Source organism: Onthophagus taurus, chromosome 1 (genome assembly GCF_036711975.1).
Source record: "Onthophagus taurus isolate NC chromosome 1, IU_Otau_3.0, whole genome shotgun sequence".
NCBI classification, from domain to species: domain Eukaryota; kingdom Metazoa; phylum Arthropoda; class Insecta; order Coleoptera; family Scarabaeidae; genus Onthophagus; species Onthophagus taurus.
The window spans coordinates 14107880-14120537 of NC_091966.1; the positions used below are offsets into that span (position 1 = coordinate 14107880).

The 12658-nt window shown below is 32.7% G+C and overlaps 1 protein-coding gene across 12 annotated transcripts in view; it reads right to left on the reverse strand.

The window, feature by feature from the left end:
• The window catches only part of LOC111429421 (Potassium voltage-gated channel protein Shaker), a 411559-nt gene that overhangs the window by 154035 nt on the left and 244866 nt on the right, over positions 1-12658 (reverse strand). For 2 of the 12 annotated variants that reach the window (XM_023065344.2, XM_071197353.1), the window contains exon 1: positions 6117-6314. The exons of 8 other annotated variants lie outside the window; for them this stretch is intronic. The gene's annotated coding sequence lies outside the window, so the exon portion shown is untranslated. Of the gene's footprint in view, positions 1-4420; positions 4514-6116; positions 6315-12658 lie in introns of those variants that run through there. 2 more of the 12 variants (XM_023065343.2, XM_071197350.1) reach the window with 2 other exon arrangements.

Below are 12658 nucleotides of genomic sequence, written 5' to 3' on the forward strand. Positions count from 1 at the left end.
TTTGACTTAAAAAAATGTTAGAAGGGACTCGAACAACCAGCAATACCCATTTCGAATTAAGTTAAATATTTAAAACTAACGCTATATTTATAAAATTTTCTTGGAAAACGTTTGTTTGCACAGAGTTTTCCGCGAAGTAAGGTTATCCTTGCAAACGTATAATAAGCTGTGTGGGGTGTATTATTCCCCTGAAAGATTCTCTGGTTCTATGCGACTGTATTAGACCTATAATCAGTCGAGAAAAGTCCAACATACTTGTATTATAAAATCACGTCTGATTGTAAAGAAATAAATAATTTAGTTTTAATCATTTTTAAATAAACAATTAAATTGAATAACTCTTAAAATAAAAATTAAACTTGTATTAGAAAATTTAATGTAAACTTTAGAAAATGTCAATAAACCACCTTTTTAAATACAAATATTTTGTCTAAATATCTCAATTACTTTTTAAAATATGATTTTTTTAACTTGAGTGTTTCTAAAGATAACCTGTTATAAGTGGTTACATGTTATACTAATGTACAGCGATGTAGAAAGAGATAAAAGAGCAGTCTATAGCATCAATAATATAAATTACATAAATAACAGACTCTTGCAGATATCGATCGGCTTACAAAAAGGTAAAATAAGTGGGTGTTTAAGCCCCAGACACCAACGAAACAAAAGAAAAGATAGACACATTGTTTCACAATCTGCAAACTGTAATGAAAGACTTAAATGCGAGAATTGGCAACGAGGTTATGCACAGCATCCAAAACAAATTCAATGAAGTGACTATAAACGAAAGCGGGGAGAGGCTAATACAGCTCTGGGCCCAAAATCAATTAAGGATCAACAATACACACTAGCCCCACAAGCCACAACACAAATATACATTCCAAAGTACAAAGGTCAAAAATCAATGATAGATTTTATCATCACAAATTGAAATATTCACCCAGTAAAATACTAGACGTGAGGACATTTTCGTCCAGCAAATGCAGGAACTGACCACAACCATGTATTGGCGGAAATGAGAGATGTAAACTAAACATGGAATCACTGGAGAATAACTCAACTAAGTACCTATACCAACGAAGATCTGATAAAAGAATATCGACGAACAGAATACAGAACCACGACGATACTGAAACAGCATGAGAAAAACTACGCTCAACTACAATTAGATTAGTCAAATTAGGGTCACACCATGCAAGGATCAACACAAAACCTTGGTTGATCTAGCTGCGGAGAAACGAAGATCCTATTTACAAAATAGTACGCGTAGTAGGCAGTAGTAATAGAAAGAAAGTAATAGTAAATAGTAGTAGGCGCAATAACGCACGAAGAATACAAAGTAATGAGAAATAGAATAAACGCAAACATCCAATCAATCAAGGAATGCTACTGATAGAAAACTATATTATAAGGGAATTAGCATCTTGATTTCTATCTAGCAACTGAGAGGTTCGCAAATCTCAACAGGGATTCGGAAAAAACAGGTTATCTTCGTTATCTAACAAATAACTGAAAAGCTCATAGAGTGCGACAAGACAGCATTTATGTCATGATCGATCTTAAGTAGGCTTTTGATAGGGTGAGATTAGTGATCCTGCTAGAGAAACAACACATACATATTGTGGAACTTCTAAGAGGGACTCACGAAAGGTAACCGAAAGCAACTGGAGTAAGGCAGGAAGATAGCCCGGCTCTATTCAATTTAGTGATAAACGAAATGATCCATAACTTGAAAAAATGATCCGTGGAGGTTGGGTTACAAGTGGATGGAAGAGAATGTAGAGACCATGTAGGCAGAATTCCAGCACGCAGATATCCAGAAATTGATAAAGAGGGAAAACCATATCGGATTGGTAGTGCAAAAGTTGGAGTTCATAAGAAGAAGAAGAAGTTGTATTCAGTTCTTGTCGAAAGCAATAGAAAACATGTTAAATCTGACATTTTCCCTCGCGATTGGGCACTTCATGAGCTGGTTGACTTACTCATAAGTTGACCAGGTATGATTCACAAAGGATTTGTTATGCCTACGTGCTATGTTCACACCCTCTACATTATTGAATCAAAAGCAACTATATAGCATGGTGATGGTAATCAGAAAGTGAACTTAGATGAACTTGAAGTAGTAACAAATTTTCAAGATTAACAACCCAACAAGATATGAAAGATATCAGTAGCCTTAATAATTATATTGAACCAGAAAAATAATTGCATTTTTTATTGAAGAATACGGTTAGTTGCACTTATCAGAACTACTTCTCCATTGATTGGACGTAACTTAATAATATTGCAGTTTATGTAAATTGTTGTAATAAAGGAAACATACAAACTAACCCAATTTCAAAGATTAATAGTCACGATTAATAGTGTGTCTTGAAGTGGAAGTTTATATAAAAAAGTTAAGTTAAATGTCCTGTCCGATTAGCGGTTTTAACCTAAAAGATGATAAAGATGAAGTAGTTAATTAGTTTATTAGTGTTAAATAAAATTTCGAGAAAGATGTGTATAAGGCACTCCAATTAATTTAATTTTATTTGAGATCCAGGCACAGTTCAGTATCGAATCATCACTTGAGTGTAATTGCGATCGAGCTTCCGCAATTTTTCATCAACTATCTCGTTTTTAACTGTTCATTTTAGAGCAAAGTGCTAATGGAATGGCAAATCCAATAACCATACATTTTTTCTCACATATTAAACTGTTAAATATACTTTACGTTTTCAAATTTTAATTAACATAAATCGATTTATTTCAATTCCTAAAATAATAAGTATCTTTAGTTAAAAAGATGTTATATTTATTCAATAAAATTTAAATCACTTCATTTTTTTAAGTTTAATCATGAATTATTATTCATTACCTTTCGCTTTCAATATGAACTAATATTAGCACGAATTCGTTTTTAATCGAACACAATTCTTCAAACAAGTTCACAAAGGTGCAGTTGATTGGTTGCAGTAGCTAGCCGAAAGGACTATAAATTTTAAATCGTCCGTTTAGAAATTCCAGAATATTTTAATTTTTAACAAAAAAACTAAATAATTTGTTATAATTGAGTAATCATGACTAATTTATTTATTTAACACTTCACAACCATATGTTATTAAAAATGTTTTCAATATATTTCCTCTATTTGAGATGATAGGTTTGATACCGATGGTTCTCCAGCTATGCTGGATTCTGATAAACGTCTCGTAGCATTCTGTCGTATAGATGAAAATTTACCGCTACCTCTCTTATCACTGCGTTATGCATCAACAGGCATTAAGTGGAAAATTTCTGAAACTAAACGACAATATGAAATTGGTTGTAAAAATTGTCAAGAAGATCAGAGCGCACGCGTTGCAGAGGTTATGATTCAAAAACTGGACCGATGACCAACATGAGGATACACTTCTTCACTTTGCGATCCGGTAGTTGAATAAAGAAGGAGTTCTCAAACAACGCAATTTTCAAACAACTTTTGTATATAACGCAATTTTTTAATGTTAAGATTTAATCTGGTTGCAACATTTTGGTTTTCTTGTAGACCTTACAAAGAAACCTGTAACTTCAAGGTGGAGAAACTTTTTGGAACTAATGCTTATCAACTAGGATACCAGGCACTTTCCAGTACTTTTCGAGAATATATCTCAACATCATTTGTAAACCTCGACGGTAAACAGAAATAATTTCTAGCTTAAATCATGCCTTCAGATCTCGTTTTAAAGATTTTGATGAGATATCACTGATAGCACAATTTGTTTCTTCACCTTTCATGTAAATAAACAATGAGTGATTTTCAACTACTGTTATGAACTGCTATGGCAAAGAAAGCACTGTTATAGAAATTGAGGTTATTTCATTTAGCTTTAAAATGTTTGGAATCAAATGTTACATAGGTTTGGCTTTTACTAAGTAAAGACAAATACTTATTGTTATGCAAAGTTGCCATGAAAGGGAAGGCCTTAATTAGTGCTCTACATATCGAAAAGGTTGGCGACCACTCTACTAAACGATTATACTTATACAAATGATAATCACAAAATCTATAATTTTTATTAAACGAGGTTTTGATTTCAATTTCAGACGGAGGTTTTTAATTGTTACTAATTTTATGTTATTAAATGGATTCTATTTCGACCCAAAAGAAGTTAGAGAAGTTTGAGCTTTCTTTATACATATATATATTTTTTTTTTGATTTTGAGTTATCATGGATTTGAAAAGCGAAATAATGAACATTCACATTTCACATTTAAATATTTTTAGTTTTCATTGAAATTTTAAGAATTGAATTGCTTTGTTTGTTTTTCAATACAGAAAACATATAATAAATGAATGAAAATCGCGCATGCTCTTTTGAAGTGTATTTATCTTCATTCACTTTCAATTATTTTGCTTTAATATAAACTTTCAAAAAAAGCGGATGTTGAAATTGTATACCTAAAATTTCACGATCTACACTTTCAAAGTTAAAAATCAGATATCGACTTGACGTCTCAAAGACAACCACGACGATTCTAAATATAGAAACCGAAACATACGAAACAAGAGATTCGACTGATCAGTCAACAGATAAGGTATATTGCCCAAATGACAATTTTTGTCCGAATGGTTTTTAGAGATTACTACTGGAAAGGACTTACTTTCACATTTGAAAAATATAATTTCGTCTGAGGGTCTAAAGCTTCCCCTATTTAAGATGATAGGTTTGATACCAATGGTACTCCAGGTGTGGTGGATTCTGATAAACGTCTTGTGGCATTATGTCGTAAAGATGAAAATTTTCCGCAATTTCTCTTATCATTGCGTTATCCATCAATCGGCATTATGTGAAAAATTTCTGAAACTAAACGACAAAATGAAATTGGTTGTAAAAATTGTCAACAAGACCAGAGCGCATGCGTTGCAGAGGTTATGATTCAAAAACTGGACCGACGACAAATATGAGAATATATTTCTTCACTTTGCGATCCGGTAGTTGAATAAAGGAGGAGATCTCAAACAACGCAATTTTCAAGCAACTTTTGTATATAACGCAATTTCTGAATTGGAAGATTCAATCTGGTTGCAACATTTTGGTTCTTTGCAACTTTACAGAAAAACTTGCAACTTCAAGGAAGAGGAACTTTTTGGACACCAAGCACTTTCTAGTACTTTCGGAGAATATATCTCAACATCCTTTGTATGTTTACCTCGATGGCAAACAGAAATAATTTCTAGCTTAAATCATGCCTTCAGATCTCGTTTTAAAGATTTTGATGAGATATCACTGATAGCACAATTTGTTTCTTCACCTTTCATGTAAATAAACAATGACTGATTTTCAACTACTGTTATGAACTGCTATGGCAAAGAAAACACTGTTATAGAAATTGAGGTTATTTCGTTCAGCTTTAAAATGTTTGGAATCAAATGCTACATAGATTTGGCTTTTACTAAGTAAAGACAAATACTTATTGTTATGCAAAGTTGCCATGAAAGGGAAAGCCTTAATTAGTGCTCTACATATCGAAAAGGTTGGCGACCACTCTACTAAACGATTATACTTATACAAATGATTATCACAAAATCTATAATTTTTATTAAACGAGCTTTTGATTTCAATTTCAGACGGAGGTTTTTAATTATTATTAATTTTATGTTATTAAATGAATTCGATTTCGACCCAAAAGAAGTTAGAGAAGTTGGAGCTTTCTTTATACATATACATATATTTTGTTTGATTTTGAGTTATTATGGATTTGAAAAGCGAAATAATGAACATTCATATTTCACATTTAAATATTTTTAGTTTTCAATAAAATTGTAAGAATTGAATTGCTTTGTTTGTTTTTCAATACAGAAAACATATAATAAATGAATGAAAATCGCGCATGCTCTTTTGAAGTGTATTTATCTTCATTCACTTTCAATTATTTTGCTTTACTATAAACATTTAAAAAAAGTGGATGTTGAAATTGTATACCTAAAATTTCACGATCTACACTTTCAAAGTTAAAAATCAGATATCGACTTGACGTCTCAAAGACAACCACGACGATTCTAAATATAGAAAGCGAAGCACACGAAACAAGGGATTCATATCGCGTAAGGGTTCAAATAGGGTTATCGCCGATTCCGGAAGAGATTTTGTTACCGTGTAAACGACCGTCGTCGTATTTTCCCGGCGTCGTTTTCGCAATACGAATCTCCTAGTTGCGTTTTTTTTAAGTTTTTAGTTCGTGCACAGCGCGAAATAAGTTCGAACCGGAAGCACTCGGTGGGTGCGCGGCGTCACTGGTCGCGACGCGAGAGTTTTCACCAGCAGAGGTTATGCGAACATCGGGACGCGGGCGCGTCGCGGCGTCCACGTGTAGGACAGGGCGCGACCGTCCGCCAGACGAAGACCGAGCGCATCGTCGTTCCGCGTCTCTCTACGTGACGACCAGAGGCGACGCCGTCCAGGTCGGCACTACCAGCACTAGCTGCTATTGCTGCTCCTCCTGCTGCTGGCTGGCTGCTGCTACCGCCGCCGCCACCACCACCGACGCCAGTCGATATACCGCCACCACCACCTCTTAGCGATGTTCTTGTTACACAAGAACCACTTTCTTCTTCGTTCCAACTCAAGATAAGTAAAGTTAATTCTACTCTAGAATAGGATTAAAATGTTCTTTCATCTTTTTTCTTGAACCCCAAGAGTTTCGTACAAGGGAAAATGTTAATAATCCAAGTTTAAAACATCGGATTAAAACTCGATTATTTTCACATAATAAAAAATTTCATTTAATTCAGAGAATATAAGAACTACATTAAAGATATAGAAAAAGGAAATTCTTATCTAACTCTCGCTATAAGGCTGCTTAATCCAACCCAATTCAATTATAATTTATTCTATTCTACTCCTTCATTTCGCTTTAAAAGCTCTATCATGACAGATCTCAAAGTAAAAAGTCTTAATACATTCAAAAAGATTGGACTTATAATTGAAAATTATTCAAGATTAAAAAAAAAATAAATTTTACTTTATTAAGTGAAATGAGTTTTGGAATATACACGAATTATTATAATCCATGTAATGAAAAGACATCAAGTGCTACTCAACACCTAGATTACGAGGCAATGCGAAGCCACGGAATAGAAAAACATTAATTGACGTTAACCAATCTCTCTCGTATATTCAGTAGCTTAACAACATGTAATTTAATCCACAAGCTTTGCTCAACACTGTCGTGTTAGGGATGACTGTATCTGGAGAGAGAGAATTGCGTCCAATATTCTTAAAGATTTTTAACTCTCCGCAGATAGCAAAAGCATATCAAAAGGCATATAAAGCAAGCAAGCAGTATGAAAAACAATCACAATTAGATCCGACAGCAGCTCTGTTAATATTTGCGAAAGCTGATCTTTCAAGGCGACAGTATGGAATAATAAGAGATAACAACAGGAGTTGCTTCGTTTCGCTACGGTTAGTTTGTGAGTTAAACAAAAAAATTATTTGGCAAAATCCAACTCCTTCTTCACATCACGCCAAAGCACGCAATGCTGCAACAGCCACTACTTCAACCATGAGATACTACATTTACGGTGTGACATCAAAAGAATTTAATAACCTCAACATAAAGAAAGCTGTCGACATTCACGCAATACAGTTTGGGCTATCGGTGCTGCATGCTAAGATTCGCATTTTCGAAAGCATACTGCATTTCGCATACAAAATTCCTGTAAAAAATAGCAGTTAAGGTCGAAACATGACAAAGATATAAAAACACATAATAAAAAATTTTATTTAATTCAGCGAATATAAGAACTACATTAAAGATATAGAAAAAGGAAATTCTTATCTAACTCTCGCTATAAGGCTGCTTAATCCAACCCAATTCAATTATAATTTATTCTACTCTACTCCATTATTTCGCTTTAAAAGCTCTATTATGATAGGTCTCAAAGTAAAAAGTTTTAATACATTCAAAAAGATGGAGTTATAATTAAAAATTATTCAAGATTAAAGAAAAAAAAAATTTAGTTTATTACGAAAAATGAGTTTTGGAACATACACGAATTATTGTTGAAAAGACATCAAGTGCTACTCAACGCCTAGATTACGAGGCAATGCGAAGCCACGGAATAAAAAAAAACATTAATTGACGTTAACCAATCTCTCTCGTATATTCAGTAGCTTAACAACATGTAATTTAATCCGCAAGCTTCGCTCAACACTGTTGTGTTGGGGATGACAGTATCTTTATTTTACAAAAGGGATGGAAAACGACCGTGTGCTAACTTATGTGTGGCAGTAGTGGCTGCAAATCAACGTTGTATATTCATTCCCATCTAGCATTGCCGAAATAAATAGCGGTTGGATGTATAACGGCGCACTGTCATCCTTTTGCTGTATCCGGCAATGTGTAATCCAGCTTTGTCTCAATTAAATCTTCATCCTATATTATCTCCATCCTCATTAGCGACCCATAAAAATTTCTATGAAGTTCCTCAATTATTTTACATACGAAGAGAAGTAAAAATATATTAATGTTGTTTATAATTAAATGTGAAAGACGATTTAGTAGTAATTCTAAGACAAACTCTAAAAAATTACTACGTTTATTTCAACAGTTCTTTCCGGGTAGAGATCTATCCGTATTGATAAATCCACACAAATCCTTGGAACAGATGGCCGAGATTAAGGATTCAAGTGAAATTGAAATTTTCATTCCAATCCCATAATTTTCGTTGATTGGCTGCAACCGAGACAAGTTTAAATGCTGGAAAAAACCTTTAATTCACTTTAAATTTCAATCCAAACGTGAAGACCAAATTAATTGATTGTACCCGTCCATCGTAAATTTCATTTTTTAGGAAAAAAATAAAAGCTTATTAAATAAAAAAGCTTTTGTGATCCACCCTGAATATAAAATGAATTATTATGAATGTATTTTTGATGTGGATGATTTAACAGAAGAAAAAAATGTCGACAAATCATTAACTATTTAAAAACCAAGTGTTATAATATGTAAATACAAAAAAAATCATAGGAAACATCGATTTACACGATTCTATAGCACACTACTGCATTAGGTTTAAAAGTCTACTTCACCATTTATTCAATGCATGTAAAGTACGATTTAATGGATAAATGATTAATGGAAATCATTAAGTCTTCTATTTATACAATTGTAAGTAAGACCGCTACATATACGCTCGATATAACGGTCATATTTGCGGTGCTAGACTACTCAGCATCATATGCAGACGAAAATAGAATTGAACTCTGAATGATTGACCTGGAATGCTTATCTTACGGTTGACCTGTACTGTTCTGTCGTCATGGTGGAAAGCATATCAAAATAGAATGAATTTCAATTTTTGATTTAGCAGCTCTTAAAATTTAAAGTTAGTAGGTAAAATACTTCTACCTAACACTTGGAAAACTAAAGATAAAAAAGGTCTAAGAAAAGACACTGTGAGTCCAGAAAACAGAACTAAACAAGCAACACTCAAACAATAAGTATTAAGTATTATCATCTATCGACATATTTTTCAATACATCTAATTTGACCCATTTCAACACATAATTTACAGTCATTAATGACATTACTGAGATTGAGAGTTTCTATGCACATATAGTTATAACAATACAGTTTTCATGACATAGTCATCTTGCGCATACTTAATCAATTTGTCCATTCTTCTGGCATTAAGACCAGGATGTTCGACTTAAAATGTATTAAATTTTCTTGGTATCGTTTTAAATTAATATTAACTTTTGCCACCAATTATCATTCAAATAAATAGAAAAACTTGTATTGTTTTACTTTGACTTTAAGATAGAATTGCTTAGGGAAAACATTTTCCACTGTTACGATTTTAAGTAGGATTAAAAAAAATATATGTAGGTGGTAATGTAATTTTCAAAGCATTTTCGCAATTTAAAGCTCTTAACATTCACCAGGAAAAGTAAATGGAAAACAATCAATAAAAAAATTTATTATGTACGCGTGTAGCGATCATTGGGCTTTTAAAGCACAAATGTGCCATGTAAACTAAAAGCTTGTACACGGATTGGCACTTTTTGTAGAAAAAATGTTTAAAACCTGTCGAAAACGATTACTTATTATCTTCCTCGGTGGGGGATATCTCAAAGAGATATAACTGGTAACCTAATTAAATAACAATCCGATCGAGTCTTTTCTTTGCAAAGTCGAGAACCCTATTTTGGGGAATCCTCCCGAAATCATTATCTCCATGAAAAGGAAGTAAAAAGAACATTTCAGGATTTAAAAATTTGAAAGAAATAGTGATTAATTTCTGTCGAATATCATAAAATTTAGTACAAATACTAATTATAATTATAAAATAAGCTTAACTAGCATTAGTGTTTGTAAAAAAGTCATTATTAATCATTCTAATGAAAATGAAGATGAATATTCTAAGTTAAAAAATTTCAGTTATAAAGTAATCTGAGTAATTTCTTAAAGGAAAGCTGAAGTCGGGCGACTCCAAGTAAAATTACCTGTAAAAAAGAGGGTACTAATTACTTATACATATGTAATATGTTTACTTATAAGCTCAATGTCGGTATAGGAAATGCCTGGAATCTGCACAACAGGTGTTCCTTAAACTAAATAAATCGAGAACTACCGCATCGGTATCAAGATGCATTACGCAAGATAACAGAATTACCGCATCGGTATCGAGAAACATTGCAGAAGACATTATTATTGACATTATTATAAGTAAAATAACTATTAAAATTTCGAGTATATTTCAGACGTATGTTAAGATTAAATTCATTAATAACCGGAGTAGATTGAAAGAATAAGTCATCTCCGAAGAAGCTATTATGGATATGGGGCTCTTCTACATAATAAAAACTTAGATCATTTTGTCACCGTGTTCCATGCATTTTCCCTATTCTTCAATGTTGGGCTGCATTTCCTTTTTCGTAGTACATTTCGTAACAAAAAGATATATAGTTGTCGCTATTTGTTTCCACTTTGATTAAATTATAAATAACCAAAGATTATTAGAATTATAATATCGAACATGATGAAACGAAATTGGGACGCTCTAAGTAGTAGGATCAAATACCCTAGACATTTCCGATGTTACAGCCAATTACCTAACTTTCTTATAGCTGCTATTCGTCGTGAGAAAAAAGGTTTACGTGAACAGAACTATGTACTTGCGGGATTAAGTTTTAGAAACTTTTACCTCATGTTTGTTTGATCCTGATAGTATCTTTTTTCATCATATCCATTATAAGATTGAAAATTATATTATAATATCGATTTCAAAACAAAACATTCGATTTTGTTTACCTAAAAAACATTATTTGTTTTAAAAGCTTTTAAATTTAGAAGTGAAACTTTTTGAAAGTAAATATCCTTTTGACGTCAACACCAAAATCTCGCCAAAATGAAATATTTCACGAGAAATACACGACACATTGAACAACGTCAGGGGTTCGAATACACATAATAAAATAGAGGGGATGCGAGATACGAAATTGCGCGATTTAAGGAGAAGAGGTTCAGATAAGTTTGATCGTAAATTTATTTGGGCGGATACGTTTACTTGATGCGATTTATGGTCTATTTTAACGAATATATTCAGCATATTTAACGGGCCAAAGAAAATATACTAGGATCGGAAACCGAACGCTATGAACGCAGTTGTTATGTGCATACGTACATAAAATGTTTACGTATATTCATATACGCATACGTATAAATAAAATGAAACGCTAGTTTATGGAAGTAGGCTGCTGTAGTTATAATTAGATCGTAGCTTATTTTAGATTATGCTTACCGATTAATGACTAATACGCAAGATCGTTAATGGAGGAAGTAAAATAACTCATAAAAATCATATTTAGTTCGTATCATAATATTTTTTCAATAAAACGGATAATAAATAATTATAGTGTTGACTTTCACATTGTATAACGACAGCAAACCTAAAGTAAACAAGTAGTAAAACACTTTTATTCGACGACCTATCTGATTCATTATTAAATTTAGTGTGTTTGAAGTCTTGTATACGTAACCAGTAAGAGTTTATAGTTTCTAAACTCGTAATCCAATAAATTGAAGCAGAAAATAAGTATTGACTTTATCGATTGGGAATATTTTTTCTCTAAGAAAAGAGGAAAAGAAAAAACACAGAAACTGCCCATTTATCAAATTAGTTATGAATTTCAAGGGAATTGCGGAGAATATATTGCTCTCCACTCTTTTTCTTTTCCTGAGTATTCCATCATTTTCTCCACCAACGAGAAAAGAACCATATCCGTCCTTGAATACGCTGGATTGACAAATCGCCTATTTTTGCTGGACGTTTGTCATGCTTTACAAGAAACCCCAATAAAAAAAAACATGTACCTCTAAATCCAATTCCTGGAAACTAACCCACCTAAACTAACAAATTTTGATTCTCTTTGATGATTTGATTCGGTTGAAAGCGGATCCAAGGTATTTGGATGATTAATCTAATTAAACCGAATCGAAACATTCTTGTGTAAAGACCAGATGACAATTAGTGCCAAAACCCGTTGATGCGTAAATAACAAGAGCAACGGCCGTAAATTGTCCCCAACCTACTGGGTAAATTACAGATAGGGTAATCAACATCTATTCCACGGAGATTTACTGTGTGGGCAACTAAATTGTTGTCGTATTAGATGGAAAGACGTGTAAT